The 21,736-nt window shown below is 44.5% G+C and overlaps 1 protein-coding gene across 1 annotated transcript in view; it reads right to left on the bottom strand.

The window, feature by feature from the left end:
• LOC136678492 (LIM domain kinase 1-like) overlaps window positions 1–21,736 on the bottom strand; it is a 67,679-nt gene that overhangs the window by 33,603 nt on the left and 12,340 nt on the right. The gene's annotated exons all lie outside the window — the stretch shown is intronic.

Genomic DNA, 21,736 nt, shown 5'->3' with positions numbered 1-21,736 from the left:
GTGTGGTGTGTTCTCTCTGTGTCTGTGTGGGTTTCCTCCGGGTGACTGTCTGTGAGGAGTGTTGTGTGTTCTCTCTGTGTCTGCGTGGGTTTCCTCCGGGTGACTGTCTGTGAGGAGTGTTGTGTGTTCTCTCTGTGTCTGCGTGGGTTTCCTCCGGGTGACTGTCTGTGAGGAGTGTGGTGTGTTCTCTCTGTGTCTGTGTGGGTTTCCTCCGGGTGACTGTCTGTGAGGAGTGTTGTGTGTTCTCTCTGTGTCTGCGTGGGTTTCCTCCGGGTGACTGTCTGTGAGGAGTGTTGTGTGTTCTCTCTGTGTCTGCGTGGGTTTCCTCCGGGTGACTGTCTGTGAGGAGTGTGGTGTGTTCTCTCTGTGTCTGTGTGGGTTTCCTCTGGGTGACTGTCTGTGAGGAGTGTGGTGTGTTCTCTCTGTGTCTGTGTGCGTTTCCTCCAGGTGACTGTCTGTGAGGAGTGTGGTGTGTTCTCTCTGTGTCTGTGTGGGTTTTCTCCGGGTGCTCCGGTTTCCTCCCACGATCCAAAAACACACGTTGGTAGGTAGATTGGCGACTCAAAAGTGTCCATAGGGGTGAGAGTGTGTGTTGCCCTGTGAAGGACCTGCCTTGCGTCCAATGATATGAATATCATCTCTGTCCAAAGAAGAACACGTATCTCTATTTTTTGTGGATTTTTAGTTTACTGAACAAAAATCTAAATGCAACACTTTTTGCCCTGATTTTTCATGAGCTGACCTCAAAGATCTAAGACTTTCTCTATGAACACAAAAGGCCTTTTTCACTCACAAATTTGTCTAGATCTGTGTCAGTGAACACTTCTCCTTTGTTGAGATAATCCATCCACCTCACAGGTGTGGCACATCAAGATGCTGATTAAACAGCATGATTATTGCACAGGTGAGCCTTAGGCTGGCCACAATACAAGTGTAGCATTTAGATTTGTGTTCAGTACAAACAACACAGTATTTCACCACAGCACACGTCCTTGTGAAAATGTCATGATGTTGGAGATGCATGTTTTTTTGGACGGCAATGATATGGATCATTCATTTATTAAAACCTCTGGGATCGAAGACTGCACATCGTCACCATTTATCAGTGTCGTCTAAAACCATATTCAGCACATTCTCCATCACTCTGAAGAACCGCGTGTTCAAAGAACCATTTCATCATTAACATTTTCTACACAGAATCCATGGTTATATGTAGTGCCACTGCCTTTAGTAAAGAACCCTTGAAGAACCCTCTTTATATAATCAGCCCAAATCAGCCAGTGCATAGCACCGCTCTCTGAGTTAAAGCACAGTGAGTTCAGAAAGATTACTGCGTTGATGTTATCCACAGAAACCTCTTATTAGAACAACCACAGACTCATCGTGTTGTTCTAGACGCTGCAGAACAACAACCAGACCGAAAACAACATGAAACCCAAACACTGACACCTGCCCTTCCTCTGTTACATTTATTCAGTGCAAATTAATCAAATCAAATTTATTTGTACAGCACTTTTTACAAATGATGATGTCACAGAGCAGCTTCACAGAATAAATGCATAAATAAGGGCGGTCCTAACCCCTGTGAAATGGTAAATTAGAAAAGTGAAGTCACTGTAGGAAGGTCTGTGAGATCTGCTTTGAGGTTAGAGGTGTCAAACAGCTCCACTGGGGCGGGGGCTTTGGGGGGGGGGGGGGTAATATTAGATGCAGGAACTTACTTAGAAATAGCTAAAGTTTGCAGAACCCTCTCGAAGTGTAAGGCGTTAGTAGTTTGTAGTTCATTCTCTTTTGCGCAATTAACAGCCTCAACTCTTCTGCTAAAGCATTAGACTAGACGCTGGAACATTGCTGTGAGGAACTAATGGCATTCAGCCACAAGAACTCACATGATTGACCATTTAGAGGCTGTAACAATTTTTTTATTATTATTTTCTGGGTTGATAACTTTTGAAGCATAAGAGATATTTGGCAATCGATCTGAGCTTCTTTGATACGCTGCATGACCACCTTCCCATTGGAAAAGCTGCCCTTGATCCAATATGGCGGCCGTGTTGGCGGACATAGCCTAAAATGTAGACCCCCTCACCCGTTATTACTGGGGTATTCAGATATGCCATTTTCCCCTTTTGTTCTGAAGAAAGAAAGGGTTTCCTGCTACTTTTGACTCATCCTGTATATGAGATAAATTCATTACACTGGAACTGAACTGTGACGATGAGAGAGACATACAACAAACAGACCATGACCATCAGTGTGGCTACCCTTCCTGACCTCCCTCCCTCTCTCTCATCTACCAACTTGTCCTCTCTCTCTCTCCATTAGAGGCCGAAAAAATTGATTAGACCCTTCCCAGAGGGATGAAATTCATCAATAATTTCCCTCTGCTGCCCCTGCTGCCAAACAGCTTCCTGTCCTGTCCCCACTGGCCCTGCTGTAACCAGTTAAACTGAGTCTGAACCAAGGGTCCAGTATTGTATTTTGCTCCTGTGCTTCACTAATAATAAAGTGTGTGTGGATTAATGAACCCACAGTCAGGTGACCCCACCCTCTAACATTGGACCGAGAATCTACAGACATCACAGTTCCCTCACTAAGAGCATGGCCTGCTTTGCCGAACGAGACAGAAAACAGTGCAAGGACACTGAGAGGACGTTCTCTGTCACAGAGAGAAAGCACGCTAAGCTGCCTCCACCCAAACCCCCTCCCCGCCGCAAACACACTGCAAAAAGCACTGGCACACTTCTGACAGATCAGAACTACTAACGCTAACACAGCTGGAGTACGTAATCCCTCTCTCCCCATACTCCTCACTGAGATCTCATTTTCAGAGACGCAAATACTGAGCTTCTCAAATGTTCAAATATTACACATGAATAAAACATGACCTTGACGTTGTGGAACGAGATCTGGGTCAAAACCACCACCCCAGATCATCACAAACACACTGGAAGGTGCCCTCTGCCCTTTGTACCCCTCTGGCTGACATCTTGCACTGAGCATGGTGACTTTAAGTGGGACATATTCTGGCTGCCCTCCAAAGTGGAGCACAGTTCTGGTTCTCCTCTGTCTAAACGGCCCTGTTCAAAATGGCCGCGTTCAGTGCCTGTTGTTTTAAATGATAATGAGCCACTTGCCATTCACCCCGACCCAAGCACGCAGCAGTGAGACGCTCTGGTTTTTAGCTGCTTCTCAATGTGTTAAAGTTCACTCACCACGAAGGCTTTAGGAAGTCGTTCACTTCCTTAATATTGTAAACAGCAGGAGTGTGAGTTCAGCTTAGTGTGTGTTCCCGTGCTGATATTTGAAGCGGATGAGGATTAAGAGGATCATCTGCTGAAATAAGGAAGCTCAAAGTGAGAGAAAATTCCAAAATAACAAATGACTCTGAGCTTGAAGTGAGTGTGAATGCAAGTATGTGTTTGTGTGTGTGTCATGGTGATTTGTAAGAAATACAACTACATGTTGCTAAGGTGGTTGACATTTGGAAATGACCCAAAATATCTGAACCACGAGAAACAGGTTCCTGAATCTTTTAATAACATTTTTGGGAACCTTTAGATGTTACATAAACAAATACATACACTTTCTACTTCAGGACCTCTTACAAATACACTGCACCCAGTCACACAGCTCCAGAGACCTGTTAACTCTCGGGTGACTGTCTGTGAGGAGTGTGGTGTGTTCTCCCTGTGTCTGCGTGGGTTTCCTCTGGGTGACTGTCTGTGAGGAGTGTGGTGTGTTCTCCCTGTGTCTGCGTGGGTTTCCTCTGGGTGACTGTCTGTGAGGAGTGTGGTGTGTTCTCCCTGTGTCTGCGTGAGTTTCCTCCGGGTGACTGTCTGTTAGGAGTGTGGTGTGTTCTCTCTGTGTCTGCGTGGGTTTCCTCCGGGTGACTGTCTGTTAGGAGTGTGGTGTGTTCTCTCTGTGTCTGCGTGGGTTTCCTCCGGGTGACTGTCTGTGAGGAGTGTGGTGTGTTCTCTCTGTGTCTGCGTGGGTTTCCTCCGGGTGACTGTCTGTGAGGAGTGTGGTGTGTTCTCTCTGTGTCTGCGTGGGTTTCCTCCGGGTGTCTGCCTGTGAGGAGTGTGGTGTGTTCTCCCTGTGTCTGTGTGGGTTTCCTCCGGGTGGATGGATTGGCTTCTCAAAAGTGTCCATAGGTGTAAGTGAATGTGTGAGTGTGTGTGTTGCACTTCAAAGGACTGGCGCCCCCTCCAGGGTGTGTTCCCGCCTTGCACTCATTGATTCCGGTTTGGCTCTGGACCCATCGTGACCCTGAACTGGATAAGTGCTTACAGACAATGAATGTAGAAATGAATAAATGCACATCAAAAAAAAAAAAAAAAACATCCCTCACTACTGCCCTCTAAAGGAGTTAAGGCACATCAAATATATGAATTACAGAAACATGCTGTTTAAACTCTGTATCAGATTCGGCTCAGAGATGGTTTATTGTTTGTTTTGAAACAAAAAGAAAAATGTGATTGTAATATAGAATACAATTAAAATATTATATACTGTATTTTAAAAGTTAAAACCTGCTCATTCCACACAGTTTCCATCAACCAAATGATTAAATATAGTATAATATCAATTTACAATGTGTACACTTGTGCCCAAGTTAGAAATATAAAGCAGTAAAATGGTATTATCCTCAAAAATATCACAAGGGACAAGTAATTGGACAGAAAAGCTTTTTCATTGTCACATTCCCCGGCAGCAGAGAGCAGCAGGTCGGTGTGTGTGTGTGTGTGTGTGTGTGGGGGGCCAGGCTCATGAAGAACACAGCTGTCAGTCGACGGCAGAGTGAGTGTTGGCTAAAAGGATGGTCTCTGATTAGATGGGTTATCGGTGTCGACCCCCCAGGGCAGCGTTATCTGTCCAGGGTGAGAGAGAGTGAAAAAGGAGATGGAGCGGATGCTGTTAATGATCTCCTCTCGTCTGAAGGAGATCTGGGGAATATGACAATGTGCCATTGTTCTCCTGGGGCTGGAAGGAGTCTGGACGGACCACGCGCCTCTATTCATCACCATTCCAATGGGACTCAGTCACAGCTCTTCATTAAACAGTTTCACTTAGTCCACTGCAGTCTCCCTGACCCCACCTTAAACGTGCGGAGGGTTTAGAGCCTGCTTTAATCTCACCACCATGGTTTGACCAGACACCCACATTGAAAATGAACTCAGATAAAAAAAACCATAACAATAAAACCTGTCTTTCTTTCATCGCTGGAGATTTATAAAATTGAAACTTCATTTTATAAAGAATGGATTTGCTGAAAAAATATGGAGTCAATTTTCAAGAGTAAAAACCCCATATAAAGAAAACAGTATTAAACACTGGAGTGATGCAGAGGTCGGACCACTGGCCACAACTTTCCACCCCCTCTTCCCAGGAGTGAACAGCCCCGCATTTGTTGTGTGACGCACGTTGTGGTTCGGTGAAGTTATCAATTTACTAACTTTGAGGTTAGCCGTTTATACAGTGGCCTGTAAGCATTAAACACACACTCACACACACTCACACACTCTCACTCACTCACACAGACACTCTCACACACACACACACACACACACACACACACACACACACACACACACACACTCACTCACTCACACAGACACACTCTCTCTCACACAGACACACTCTCTCTCACACAGACACTCTCACACACAGACACTCTCACACACACACACACTCACACACACACACACACACACACACACACACACACACACTCACTCACACAGACACACTCTCTCTCACACAGACACTCTCACACACACACTCACACACACTCACACACTCACACTCTCTCTCACACAGACACACACACACTCACACACACTCACACACACTCACACACACACACACACTCACACACACACACACACACACACACACACAGCAGCAACACAGACAAAAAAGAGAAATACGTTTTGGAAGATGTTCCTGTTTGTGTGTGTGTGTGTGTGTGTGTGTGTTTGATTCTCACAGTTTTTTTCTTTGTGTGCTTTGTACTCCCAGGCCACCGTAAATGATGTTTAACACAACTGCAGAATAGTTTACTTCACTTTTAAGAGTCAAAACCCTGTGGACACAACCAGAGTAAAATCATATTCACCTTTAAATATCTTTATTTTATTTACCAGCGTCTGATCCAGCTCCAAACTGAGGATTCCTCGCTCAAAATTAATTTGGACGGTGAATAAGCAGAGACGGACCTTTATATCCCGATCCATATGCAATGTCTAGACAGAGAGAGCACAACACAGAGAACAAAAGCGTGCTGAGAATCCTCCAGACAGAGCCACGGTGAGACAGAGATAAGGCCGAGACTATCTCTGCATTCCTCCTCACTGGCGGAGTAGTTATTCACAGGCCTCTGTCTCTGGATCCTATTTTAAGAAGCAAATCCAAAGATATGGTGAAGTAATTTACTCCTCCCTGTGGCTGGGGGCTCTCAGAGCGTTTGAATGGAATGCTAAACCCATTAATATCACATACGGACCCCTCCACGAGAGGATGGAGAGCGTGGTTAGGATTGAGTTACTCTGGTATCGATCCATTTCAGGCAGAACTGGATCTGAACAACGGAGACAGACGAGTGTATCATGTGCAGACGTTTCCGGTGGGTCACCAGAGACACAATGACAGAGGTCCATTTGGTGGCAGATCGACAGAGACAGATAAATCCAAACCCATATCAGTTTAAACAAAGATCTAGAGTGGAAAACTAGGAATTTAAATTGTAAAATAGGAAACTCCAGGAACAGCCCCGAGGTCTTCACTGACCTCTAGAGAGGACCTCTGTTTTACTGGTTTAAGTGCAGTGTCCCTGCCACTGAACCCAGGCACTGGAATCCAAACAGACCACAGGAACAGCGCCGCCCCGTTGGACCCACCAAAACCACCCAAACTTTCCTAGGAGAAGGAGGAGGCAAATCCTGACTCAGATCTGCTCGGTTTTACTGGATCTACAGGATCTGATGTCTCAGGTGCTGTTGGGGCATTTAAAGATGAAATCAATACTTCATGACACATATCTGTTACAGCGCTGTTACGACACGAAAACACAAGGGTCCAAGGGGAAGTCTGCAAATATTAATTGCGAAAGAGTGAAACACAATGCCATTTTTCCACGTGAGCATTTCCCAGAAGTTTATGGGAAACCACCTATTTAATAACCATCAGGGACTTTTTTTGGCACTCATGCTCAGTGGTTCCCAAAGTGGGGGGTACAGAGTTATTGCCAGGAGGTGCAGCGAGGCAAATAAATGAGACACATAACACATGTCATTTGTAATAATTCCCCGTTGTGTTCAATAAAATGTTGTGGGTTTGTTTGAATTACAATTTTTGAAATTGTAGGCCTAGTATAAATGAATAAAGAAAAAAAAAAAACAAGTGTCTCAGTCCAGTATGCTAGGCCTTCTCTCTCTCTCTCTCTCTCTCTCTCTCTCTCCTCTCTCTTTCTCTTCTCTCTCTCTCCTCTCTCTCTCTCTTCTCTCTCTCTCTCTCTTCTCTCTCTCTCTCTCTCTCTCTCTCTCTCTCTCTTCTCTCTTTCTCTCTCTCTCTCTTTCTCTCTCTCTCTGCTCAAGGCAGAGAAACTGCATCTGGAGATTTTTTTGACAACGTAGAGACTCCAAACATTGAAAAACATGAACTGAGATGCAGATGTTGCGTTATTCCTGCTCCATGTGGGGGGGGGGGGGGGTAACTGCATGAAAGTAGCAATAATGCTTCAAAACTAAACAACTCGAGTTACAAATGAGTTTCTGTGGTAATTCAAACAGTGAATAAAAACTTACAAGTTCAGCCTCAGCTACAAACAAACAACAGTCGATTTCTCCTCAAACACACCGTTCCACGTTAAATGACATGGCATTTTTGTACATAAACAAACCAGAGAACGGTGTTTATCTACAATTGTAGACGTTCTCTTTAATCTCCACAGAATAGCAGCACTTGAAAAGGATTAGCTGCGCATGATCCAAAGCGATATATCACCACTGCCAAGCATCAGTCAGAGGGGTATAACGCCCCCTAGTACTGAGTGGTGAAGCTCTCTGAGGAGAAGGTGAGGACCTGATTGCACTGACACTTGCTCTGAACTAAAACCTTTGAGAACTTTAAAGGCAGAGGGGCATGCCGTAACACGCCCTGCTTTAGAGAAGTAGTAGAAGTTGAGCTTGTGCCAGTCCAGAAGGTTAGACAGGTTTCCTCTCTACTGTAAATCTGTCACTACGACAGACAGGTGTGACGTCGGCTCGATTGAGGCCAGACTTGACGAAGCACAAGAAGTTTTACCCTCTCACGGGAAGCAGGGTTTGCCAAATGGAAGTGCTTACGAAGACTCGCTGACAGAGGACGATAACAGCACCCATCCGCTCACTGAAGGACAGATGGGCCAGAACATTTCCATCACATTTGAACAGTGCAACACCATGGAGTGTTTTCACGCCTGGACACTTTCATTCTTTCAGTTGACCATTACAAACAAAGAGGTTTTAATTGGGTGGGATTTCTTAACAGTGGATGTATTCAGACACACACTAAATCAGCAACTGTGGGGTTGAGTCTGAATTTAGAGTTTTTGAATATTCATGATGTCTGGTAAATTAGGCCTTTGATATGTCAATACACTTCTCTTTAACATTATACATTCTTATTTTGAAGAACCATGAAGTGTCTCAACTCTACAGTCCACCGGATGGCAGTGTTGAGTCTGCTCCAATTTTCTAATTATAAATTATAATGAAGAAAGCAGGTAGTGTCGCAGTCACACAGCTCCAGGGTCCTGGAGGTTGTGGGTTCGATTCCTGCTCCGGGTGACTGTCTGTGAGGAGTGTGGTGTGTTCTCCCTGTGTCTGCGTGGGTTTCCTCCGGGTGACTGTCTGTGAGGAGTGTGGTGTGTTCTCCCTGTGTCTGCGTGGGTTTCCTCCGGGTGACTGTCTGTGAGGAGTGTGGTGTGTTCTCCCTGTGTCTGTGTGGGTTTCCTCCGGGTGACTGTCTGTGAGGAGTGTGGTGTGTTCTCTCTGTGTCTGCGTGGGTTTCCTCCGGGTGACTGTCTGTGAGGAGTGTGGTGTGTTCTCTCTGTGTCTGCGTGGGTTTCCTCCGGGTGACTGTCTGTGAGGAGTGTGGTGTGTTCTCCCTGTGTCTGCGTGGGTTTCCTCCAGGTGACTGTCTGTGTGGTGTGTTCTCCCTGTGTCCGTGTGGGTTTCCTCCGGGTGACTGTCTGAGGAGTGCGGTGTGTTCTCCCTGTGTCCGCGTGGGTTTCCTCCGGGTGACTGTCTTTGAGCAGTGTGGTGTGTTCTCTCTGTGTCTGTGTGGGTTTCCTCCAGGTGACTGTCTGTGAGGAGTGTGGTGTGTTCTCCCTGTGTCCGTGTGGGTTTCCTCCGGGTGACTGTCTGAGGAGTGCGGTGTGTTCTCCCTGTGTCCGCGTGGGTTTCCTCCGGGTGACTGTCTGTGAGGAGTGTGGTGTGTTCTCCCTGTGTCTGCGTGGGTTTCCTCCGGGTGCTCCAGTTTCCTCCCACAGTCCAAAAACACACATTGGTAGGTGGATTGGTGACTCAAAAAGTGTCCGTAGGTGTGAGTGTGTGAGTGAATGTGTGTGTGTCTGTGTTGCCCTGTGAAGGACTGGCGCCCCCTCCAGGGTGTATTCCCGCCTTGCGCCCAATGATTCCAGGTAGGCTCTGGACCCACCGCGACCCTGAACTGGATAAGGGTTACAGATAATGAATGAATGAATGAATGATGAAAGTACACTGCCAGTATCTAAGTCTCATGAAATTTCAATCACATTCTTGTGGATAATTATGATCCATATATTCCAGTTTGTAAATGTTTTCTTCCATAGCCCAACTAAAGGCTACCTGCAGCGCGATCATGCTGCCCTTAATCACAGTTCCAATGTCACAAATCACAATCATAATCTCTCCGTGATTGATGTGTTTCATGTCCAACTCCATTAACCTCTTAAATGCAAAGGGATCACTTCATTTCATCCAGAAATATCTCCAAATGGCCACAAAACACTACACACAATGAGCCAGATCAGGGCTGTTTGTTTGGGGAATCCCTGAAGAGCTGTGAAATCCAAACCCAGCATGTGATCTTGGGTAAGCATGACCTCCCACACCCTCCACCGTCTTGGGCCTCAAACACAGACAAACACAGATTTCACACAGAAACACAGAATTAAACTGGGGATCCTAATTTGCAATGATTCCATTCAGTATGTCCCTCTCTCACTGTCTCAGGATGTAGTGTCCGTCCATTTCTCTTTGTCTCCCTCTTTCTCTCACCCTCTCATTGCTGTACAGACCCTCTCATGTGTATGCATCATGGGACTAGACAGCAGGCTTCAATATACTGCATTGCTTAACTTCTTCATATAAGGGCCTAGGGGAGCAGGCACCACCAGATCTCAGAACTTCGTGAGAACTCCCTAGCACTAATTAGCACTGACCGGGCTTACCTGCTGGGTTCTGTATATAACTCAGCCGAACTGAGGCCCGGCATTGCATCTTTGTAGTGGGGGTGACTGGTATGATATGGTAATGAGAAGGATAAGAGAGAGCCCTGTCCTGTAACAATTCATTTAAAATTTAATCCTACACTACGTTATAAATATAAGAAGGTTGTGTAAGTGTAGTCGGTAACAGTGCTGTTACACAGAAGACTAGGGTTTATTCCCAGCTGGTTACGCACAATGCTATCCGCTCCTCACCACATCTGAGGCCCCATGCAGTCGTCCCCATGCAGCAGCAGATGGGTATTTGATGGGACTGACTCAGCCGAGACCATTACTAAAGACCTCCATTACTCTACACACACACAGACTCCAAGTCTGCAGTTTGACCAGTGGAGGAGTCTCTTTCTCCACCTTTGAGGGTGTTCGGCTTCTCACCTGGAGTCAATCATTTAGATTTTTGTTTTAATTCTCAATGTCTCAATTCTCCCTCGGCCAAGACTTTCTGCATTACGATTAGATCTGTGTCCTGGAGTCACGTATCTGCCACGACCGTAAAGTACCGCAGTGAAATCTGAAGTATCCGAATGGACCTTAAACCCACTGCTGTACGTTTGATGATTGTATAAAACAGGTTAAATCAAACTCCGCTAAGGAAATCTCCCAAACACGGGGCAGCAAGCCGAGCCCTTGGCAGAAAAAGCGAAGGGGAATCTCACATTCATCCCTCGCTCCCCTCCTCCTCCTCCACTTTAGAGAGCAGAATAGCAATGAGCACATGATGTCATGGCTTTGGGAGAGAAGCATGACTTCATCCCTCATCCTCGGGGTGGCCCCTCCCCATTGGTGCGTTCAAATCCTCCCAGGAAATCCAGCAGCCAATGACAGAGCAGCAGCAAGCTCAGCAAGATTGCAGTTAACCCTGAGTGTGCCAATGTAGAATTTAGAAACAAGCTCCTGTACAAAGAACCTAAGCGACTGTGGTGCTTTAGTGAACAACACCATTTTAAATGAATAAAAAATAACAAGCTTCTGTGCATTTATTTAAATGATAAAAACACTGAATTTGTCTGTGTATAAACAGAGAAAGAGCATAGTTTAGAGTCGATGTAAGGATTTGTGATTATTTTCTGAAACTAAAACCACACAAACCCAGGTGCCCAAAGTTTCTGTATTTTTTTTTCTTTTAATAATAATTAAAAAAAAGGTTCTGTCCGGTGGAATGGTGAACAGGGGTTTATTGTGGATTTAGACATTGCTCACAGGAGCTCTATCACACCCTGCAGCAGAATTGTGCCCATGCCGGCAGATTCTTTGTGCTCGCTAAGCTCTCTCTCCCTCTTGCGCGGCCTCTCGTGCTCTCTCTCCCTCATTCAGCACATTCTCCCCATGAGGAGACAGAGCCAATCACTTTCCCTTCAGCTCGGTGGTAAACAAGGTCAGCTCTTTGGGCAGGAAACGGCTCAAAATGGCCCATGCGTTTGAGCCGTGTCAACAACATGAAAGAACGATGTGGACTTCCCTCACTGTGCGTTAATAGAGACAATGAGGTGGAAAGGTCAGTCGTCTTATCGAGGGGCTGCACTCTTCTTGATGAATTGCAGCAGAAGCGCCACAATGGAAAGCTGCTTTAAATGAACCTCACACACATGAACCTCGCGGCGATGGAGTAGTGTGACCTTCAGTCTGTGAACCAGACAGAGACAAACTGCAGGGTTAGACCTGACCATTGCCTCACAGTCGCTTAAAGATTATTTCCTCTTATTTATTAATAACTTCTGCATTATGCCTTCAAAGTCTGCAAATGGCTTCAGTGAAACAAGTCACTGAGAGGTGGAAGGGACCAGACGTCCATCTCTGAACTCTCCTGCTGATAAGTTACCTCATGAAATTAAATGAAAAAAACCCAAATACAGACATCTTCTGTAACAAAGCTATTAAAAAAATGTTTTAAAAAGAAAAAAACAGATCCTCTGAATGGTGTTCCACGGAGTACAGTGAAACTGAGAATGAATCCTGGCGGTGCATTCACCAAAAAAAAAAAAATGTAATGAAAGAACAAATTAAAATAAGTATGAAATCAATAAAATAAAGACAAACAAAGATAAAAATAAAGATAAACACACATGGCCCCGAACATTCAGATATTCGTTCGTTGGGTAGGTATTCGGTTTATAATTTTGAGATTCGGATATTCTTTTTTTTAGATAAATGTGGTGATAAAGGCAACCCTCCACTCCACATGCAATCTTGTCGACGTTAAAGCCTTGAACAAAGCCTAAAACAGCCCCACGCTACCACCACCTACTTACAACGAAACATGGCAAAGCTACAGTTCGTTTTGTCAGCTTTACACCACAAAGAAGCTCTGGTTTATTTGTGTACACTCTGTGACCTTAGTGGCATTGTGTAGCGCACAATTTAGCAAACCACTCAGCGAGCGGAGCTATGCTGGGAGCCAAAGTGCAGCTTTAATTTTTATAGCAGTCGCCAAGAGCTGATTCTCTGAACAAAAGGGCCCCAAATATTCAGAGTATTCAGATATTTGTTCATTGGGTATGTATTTGGTTTATAATTTTGAGATTCATATATTCTTTTTTTTAGATAAATGTGGTGATAAAGGCAACCATCCACTCCACATGTATTTGAACAAAGCCTAAAACCGCCCCACGCTACAGCCACCTACTTACAACGAAGCATGGCAAAGCTACAGTTCATTTTGTCAGCTTTACACCACAAAGAAGCTCTGGTTTATTTGTGTACACTCTGTGCCCTTAGTGGCACGAAGTAGCACATGGTTTAGCAAACCACTCAGCGAGCGGAGCTATGCTGGGAACCAAAGTGCAGCTTTAATTTTTACAGCAGGCGCTGAGAGCTGATTCTTTGAACAATAGGGCCCTAAGTATTCGAGTATTTAGATATCTGTTCATTGGGTATGTATTCAGTTTCAAATTTTTGGGATAAATGTGATTATCGATAAAGGCAACTCTCCACTACATTCAGGCTCCAGCAGTGAAAACATAAACGTCTTTGTGCAAATGAAGCCTAAAACTCAGTCATATAAAACAGCCTAACACACTAAAACACATTTACAACAACACGAGGCGACGCCACAGTTCATTTTGTCATCTTTGTACCTGAAATTAGAGCACCTCCACTCAAACTGGTTTAATTAAATTGCGTACACTCTGTGCCCTTAGTTAGCGAGCTAGTTAGCAGGCTAGAGAGCGTAGCGGGTGAAGCTGCGCTCTGAGCCACGCACAGCCTAGAGAGAGGGATTTTAAAGCAGGGGTCGGAAGCAGATTTTGTAAATTTTGTTAAAAATATACACCACCGCACTCTCCGAGTATTCGAATATTCGCTGAATATCACGGCCGAAGCTCCAAAGCCCAAAAAATGGTATTCGGGACAGCCCTAATATGAACATTAAATGAGATGTAGAATATATCGTACTGTAGATACTGTACATTTGCGGACGTACATTGGCTCTATACATAACTATAGCTATTGGTGTTGTCACAGGTCCCAAAATGTTGTTCATTCATTTGTTCGTTCAATTATTAATTAATTATTTATTTCATTCAATGTCTGCAAGTCCTTCATACTGATCAGTGTCACAGTGAAGTCTGAATCTCACCCAGAATCAGTTCTTGTGAGTCAATCAGTGATGTGATGGGCCTGAAGTGTCCACCAAAGGGCAGGTCAAACTCTTACTCAAAACATAAACAAGGTGAACCTTCACTGTCCGTAATCGCAGGAGCTGAGGGGTGTGTTAGTGTGTGTGTGAGACGCCTATTCACAATGATTTAAATTTAAAGGACAGAGCCTGTGTTCGCCATTTCTAAAAGTCTGTGAGGAGCTGGTTGTGAAAGCGCAGATCTGGAGAGATTTCTGCAGTGTCTGTGTTCTGTGACAGACATCTGCCTAGTAAATCTCCATCTTCCTGCAGGTTTAATTCCTCTGTCTCTGCCGTGCGTCAGCATAAGGACCGGGAGGGATTTAATCTGGGAACATTTCATTTCTTTTTGCACAAGGTCGGCAGTAATCCAACGAAGATCACCTGCTTTTTTTTACGTCCCAGCTCACAATATTCAGGAAATGAATAAGGACATGTGTTCAATATTTCAAAGATCATTAGGGGACGCAGGGAGAAGGGAGTGGTTGAGTGACACCAGAATATGATATTTATACTTGATTATATAAACACTGAGGTTCAGTTCCCTTGCTCCTACCAAATGACACATGATGCAGGTATGATTTTTTTCACAAGACAGTCATCAACTGGTTTTTCCAACAAACACAAAGAGGTGGAAAAATGGACAAAGAAGGCAAAAAGTAGCCAGAAATTCCTCAACAGCCCCAAGAGAAGACGTTAGGAAGTCTGCTTTGAGACTCTGCAAGACCCGATTTTTGTAGTCTTTTGTAGAATCAGCCGCAGGAACGATAACCAGAACTGGCTGTCCATTTATAGACACTCACTTATCTGACACACTGTCCTCACTCTCATGTCCCTCTCGCTCTCTCTAGTGAACCGACCACACCATATCAAATTGTTATGATTGGCTCAGCTGACCGACGTTATTAGCATATTAACTGGATTTGTTGTGTCTGTCTCCCTGCAACTGTCTGAAAACTGTTACACTGCATGAGCTTTATTTTATACACATTCACTTATTCTCTATGAAACATGGATCCAGACCGAACCCAGCCACTCTGTCCTCACCTGGACTGAGCTCTTCTATTTGGTGATGCCTGTTTTTTTTAAAGCTTCTAACTCATTAGCTCTCTCTGATCACACAGGGCTAACAAGTCTGGGACGGCAAAGCTGGATATCATCCTGTTTCTTGCAGAATTCCGGACGTATGCTGTGATCACTACCATTAGAGAATTCATTCGCACTTTCTTCTGCTTCTCTCAGTCAAGGTGTTTCTGATTGGTTGTTTTTCGCTGTACATACAGCACCAGTGTGACCTATGTTCCTGTAAAAGACTGAAAAGTTTCATACCACAGACTTCTGCTGTGTCTTTACCACGAGTGAAAATCTATAAACTGTATAACCCTTAGCCTTACTCAGCACACAAGCCTCAGAAAGCCTTCTACTCCCACCACAGTCACTTTACTCTTCAAACATAACCATACCAATGTAATGGGACAGAACCAAAGCTCTAAGCCTCAGGCAAACCCAAAGAGACCAAATGGTTTAGCAGCAGAACAAATTCATACTCAGACTGAGACTGACCCCGGCACAAAGCCCATGGACATGGATGATATCTCATGGTGGTAGTAGACACTCAAATTCATGGAGGGATCTCTGATTCTCATGGGGACTTTTTTCAAACCACCTGAAAAATGTACGTTGTGGTTTGTAAAAAGGGAAGTGTAGCTTCAGCTCTGAACTCCCTTTAGCAACTGACCTTTTCAGATAATATCACACGCATACAGTACCACACAATATCAGTTCAGGGATAACACAGGATCCAAATAATTCAGAGCTGCTAGCATGGCTGGTTCTAACTCACTGGTACAGGTCCTCGCTCTCTCACTGTCACTCACTCAAGTCTTCCACCAGCATCAGTATCGTATCAGGTGCTACACCAACAATACGATAATTAGTACAAGTCAGTCTCAAAGTTGCTACCAAATCCAAAGTGAGAAAAAACACCCTTCATCAGACTCACTTTTTGCCTCGAGGCTGGCTCCTGTAGCGCTGGTCCCTCCGAGACATGGCCCCTCTGAGTGCCAGGACCGTTTTATGAGTTTGCGGAAGCAGGTTCATGATGAAGCTAAGGGTACGAGAGTGAGCTCTAAAACCAGACCACAACTGTCAGAGAGCAGTTCATGTGTTCTCTTGTCTCTCGCGCTCTCGGCTGCCTTTGAGCTTTTGTTACATTCTGAGGGCAGCTGCATTTCTGCTATCATTTCCTGTTCTGTGTTCATTCAGAGCTTCCTTGGGAGCAGTTGTGACCCCGTGACATGCAGGGATATCCCGCCCTCCCTCTCCCTCCCCCCTTCCTTTATACTCTGTTCATAGGAGCTATGGTTCAATAAGCTTGGGTGATTATAGTGAAGTAATGAGTCAGTAGGCTTCATAAACCCTGAAATATCATTAGAAGGCCAAAAATACTGCCTGTACATGGCTGCAATTTAAATTGTCTAAGTTATATTCACTGTTCGAATTCGAGCTGCTTAGTTTTGTAGCACTTTTGCTTTGTTTACTTCCATACAGTTAGCGCTCTCATGACTTTAGAGCCGAGCATAACAGATCACTGAATGGCGGAGTGTGAAAGTGTTAGAGCTATGACACTTTTAATGCATTAGGAGACACCACTTGTGGACACAGGTGTTCAGAAGTTGATGCGCATCTTGTATAATCTCTACCATGAAATAAAAAGCCTGAACTTTCTGTTGCCGCTAATGAGCCACAGTCACAGCACCCATTGCCGACAGGTTCATAGAGTCCCCACTTGGCTGTGGACCAGTGGACCTCCAGCTTTGGTTCAGCATCTAGTCTAGAGGCTTACTGCCTGAAAGGCAAATCAATTTTAGAAAGAAATGTAAAGGTCCACTGATATTTAACTCAAGATCTGTTTGTAATCATCGCTTACCTTCCTCTTTGAGGCCACAGGGACATTTCTCAGTCTCTTTTCAATGCTCTTGGGTTGATTTCTAGAGCTAACTTCTCTTATGTCTCTCTCTGACGAGCATCAGATGAAGTGATTTAAACTCTTTAAACTCTTGCAGACCTGTAGTTCCCCCGTTTTTCATGGTCAGCTGATGCCAGTCAGTCCGAAACAAAAAAACAGAAACACAGTGGATGCCCAAAACCTCTAATCATGTGTTTTTTTAATGCAGTGAAGTCACTCTGATGTATCAGTAAATGGCTGTCCATTTAGAGACTTGAACAGCACAAATGTGATATCCACAGTGGAACACAGTTCTGGATCAAAACCCCACCCGCCCCACTGCATTCTCCCCCTGTCTAAACAACCCTTTATAGAGCTTTTAGAAGCTGAAGCTCTGTTTTTTTAGCCTTTTTCGCTCTGTTCTCACATTCACCATTCGCTCAGTGCTCTTATTTCTCTGCGCCTGTTGTGCCTGTTTTGCTGCTTTTAACCTCGTCTTTGCGCGCTCACAAATGCAGGTCCAGCACTGTGATTGGACACACTCAGACGAGGGGGTGGGGCAATTTTGAAGACTCCGTACTTGATGTCAGAAATGGTGCAGAAACAGAACAGCTTGTTTTATCGGTCTTCTTTCATTTCATCAATATGAACATGCACTGAAAAGGGTATATTTATGAATGTGTCATCTGCCTCTCATAGAGATGAGTCAGGACATACAGTAGATGCTGATGAAATTGCTTGCAATGGCAATGCAGCACCAAAGTCTGGAAGACCTGGAGAACAACCAATGCCTGAAATAGTCACTGATTTGCATATTCCACAGTGAGTGAGGAGCTGAAGCCGTTATCTGACCAAGTACATGAAATCCTCACTGTATTCAGAGCTCGGAGTGACTCAGCATCTCTGCAGAAAACACTGCAGTCCTGCTAAAGAGAGAGAGCAGTGGACAGGACTCATTGGTCAGTGCTTAGAGTGCATTAGTAATATGCCAAATCATTAAACAGAGCCCCTCGTTTCTCCACTCACTCTCCATACACTCAGCAGGTATTATTTGAGTGGTGGGTCATTCTCGGTGCACGCTGCAGTGACACTGAGGTGGTGGTGGTGTGTTGTGCTTGTATTGAGTCTGAGTGGGTCTGAGTCTGAGCCTTGATTTTTTTTTTTTTTTGCTGTCCGGGAATGTGGAATCTGGAAGAAGCCACTCTGGCTAAGCTCCATTTTCCCATGAAGTTAAAGCCCCGCTCCCTCTCTCCCAGGACTGCTGTGTTTTTCCACTAAAGGGACGTCTTTGAGGACCCAAATAAACTGAGCAGTTTTCACTCAGGCCTCTCCTTTCTTTCAGTGAAGGAAAGTTCATCTCTTGGCCACAGGCTCTGTTTGGACAGCACCATGCAAAACAGAGGGGCAATGAAATTCTTAATGTGTCCTGATGCACACACACGCACGCACGCACACACGCACGCACACTGCCTTTTCTCAAGCAGCAGATTTCAAATGAGAAAAAGTTGCAGAAAATCTCTCCATCACACAACTCCCAAACTGGGTCAAACGAAACATTTTGACAGCTGACCAACCCTCTGAGAATGTGGAGACAGCAGTGGCACCTTCATGCAAACAGCATAGAAGTTTGTATAATAACACATTTAAGGACAATCTGATATCAGAATTTTCATGCAACATTTCATGTGACCCTGCCTAATAAAGGACGCATTTAAAGTCTTATTGAATTCTTTCACATATCTATTTCCTGCCATTTTCTGGCTGTGCCGAGGGAAAATTCTGATGTCCAGACAGAGCAAATGCATTCCACATAAAACACCAGCGCGAAACAAAATGCTACATTCTTAATTAATTTTTAAAGTTTAAATTTAAAATTTTTAAACAAAGGGCAGAACAGTGGCGCAGCATGTAGTGTCACAGTCACACAGCTCGAGGAACCTGGAGACTGTGGGTTCAAGTCCCACTCCGGGTGACTGTCTGTGAGGAGTGTGGTGTGTTCTCTCTGTGTCTGCGTGGGTTTCCTCTGGGTGCTCCGGTTTCCTCCCACAGTCCAAAAACATAGATTGGTAGGATTAGCAACTCAAAAGTGTCCATAGGTGTGAGTGTGTGAGTGAATGTGTCACCCTGTGAAGGACTAGCGCCCCCTCCAGGGTGTATTCCTGCCTTGCGCCCAATGATTCCAGGTAGGCTCTGGTCCCACCGCGACCCTGAACTGGATAAGGGTTACAGACAATGAATGAATGATTGAATTAATTCTTTATCAAATGAATTATAATTAAATAATCATTACTGCCCCACTCCAGATGGACTCTGGAATGCAGATGAAGTTTTTGTACATATCAAAGGTTCATGTGATGCCTATGGCCAAATACGCCTCTTTAAATTCATCCACCCCCTGCTGAAACTGACAGATGTGAGTTTCATCTTCATTCTCTCTCTCTCAATTTCTTTCTCTCTCTCTGACCCAGATGTCCTCTCCAAATCTCTTGCCCCTGTAGCCCAGGCTTGGCTTTACTTCAGTTTTAAGCCTCTGCCAGTTCCACAGCCTATAGACAACCATTTACAGACTCAGTGCCATAAAAGTAAGGCAATTTCAAAAGATCAGGCACAGTCTTCGAGGACCAGAGCAAAGCCGAAAGAAACTTCTCAGCCCAACACCAACATCACATCACATCCTTAGGCAAATATTTCAGGGGATGACTTCCAGAGAGTTCTCTCTTAAACAGAAAAAGCCACAGTCTTGTCTGTGTAAGACAGTTTGACCACAGCATTTTACTTCATTTAACCTCAAATGTAGTCAATCAACCCAGACACACTTGCTTCTTGCTATCAAGAAAATAGAATCTAGACAGCGAGCATATATCAGTCCACTGTCCGGTCGGTACCCTGCTGACTACATGCCACTGCTGGGCCACAGCTGGACTGCTCAGGTTACTGTCCTGATCTAACTACATCTAACATCTAACTAGTTTTTGATCTCCGCAAACTGGTTTGAAATTCACAGTCTTTTATTCAGGAAAATAAACAAATGCAAATACTGGCAACAACTATAAGAGATATTAATTATTAATAATAAAATGAATAACACTGTGCTGGATTAAAGTTATAATTCATTTACAAAGAATACAAGAAGAGGAAATGAAGGAAAAATTTGTAATTTGGAGTGTGAATGAAAAAGTGCCAAGACATACTGTCAAAAACTGTGCAAAACACCAGTGGACCTCCAAATTTACCCTCAGTGGACCAACCATGGTCTTGCCATCAAGATTTGAATGTGTGCCGTATCTATCTAGTTAACCACATACAAACCGGATTCCAAAAAAGTTGGGACACTAAACAAATTGTGACTACAAACTCAATGCAATGATGTGGAGATGGCAAATGTCCATATTTTATTCATAATAGAATATAGATGACAGATCAAAAGTTTAATCTGAGTAAATGTAACATTTTAAAGGAAAAATATGTTGATTCAAAATTTCACAGTGTCAACAAATCCCAAAAAAGTTGGGACAAGTAGCAATAAGTGGCTGGAAAAAGGAAATTGAGCATATAACAAACAACTGGAAGACCAATTAACACTAATTAGGTCAATTGACAACATGATTGGGATAAAAAGAGCTTCTCAGAGTGTCAGTGTCTCTCTGAAGCCAAGATGGTAAGAGGATCACCAATTCCACCATTGTTGCGCAGAAAGATAGTGCAGCGATACCAGAATGGTGTTACCCAGCGTAAAATAGCAAAGACTTTTAAGTTATCATCATCAACCGTGCATAACATCATCAAAAGATTCAGAGAATCTGAAACAATTGCTGTGCGTAAGAGTCAAGGCCGTAAAACTCTACTGGATGCTTGTGATCTCCGGGCCCTTAAACGTCACTGCACCTCAAACAGGAACGTCACTGTCAAGGAAATAACAGAATGGGCTCAGGAATACTTCCAGAAAGCCTTGTCAGTGAACACAATCCACCGTGCCATCCGCCGTCGCCAGCTGAAACTCTACAGTGCAAAGAGGAAGCCATTTCTAAGCAAGCTCCATAAGCTCAGACGTTTGCACTGGGCCAGGGGTCTTTTAAAATGGAGTGTGGCAAAATGGAAGACTGTTCTGTGGTCAGATGAGTCACGATTTGAAGTTCTTTATGGAACACTGGGACGCCATGTCATCCGGACCAGAGAGGACAAGGATAACCCAAGTTGTTATCGATGCTCCGTTCAGAAGCCTGCATCACTGATGGTATGGGGTTGCATGAGTGCTTGTGGCATGGGCAGCTTGCATGTCTGGAAAGGCACCATTAATGCAGAGAACTATGTTCAGGTTCTAGAAAAACATATGCTCCCATCTAGACGTCATCTCTTTCAGGGAAGACCCTGCACTTTTCAACAAGACAATGCCAGACCACATTCTGCAGCAATCACAACATCATGACTACGTAGGAGAAGGATCCGGGGACTGAAATGGCAGCCTGCAGTCCAGACCTTTCACCTTTAGAGAACATTTGGCGCATCATAAAGAGGAAGGTGCGACAAAGAAGGCCCAAGACGATTGAACAGGTAGAGGCCTGTATTAGACATGAATGGGAGAGCATTCCTATTTCTAAACTTGAGAAACTGGTCTCCTCTGTCCCCAGACGTCTGTTGAGTGTTG

Source organism: Hoplias malabaricus, chromosome Y, assembly GCF_029633855.1.
Source record: "Hoplias malabaricus isolate fHopMal1 chromosome Y, fHopMal1.hap1, whole genome shotgun sequence".
NCBI lineage: Eukaryota > Metazoa > Chordata > Actinopteri > Characiformes > Erythrinidae > Hoplias > Hoplias malabaricus.
This window is presented reverse-complemented; position numbering and strand designations above follow the sequence as displayed.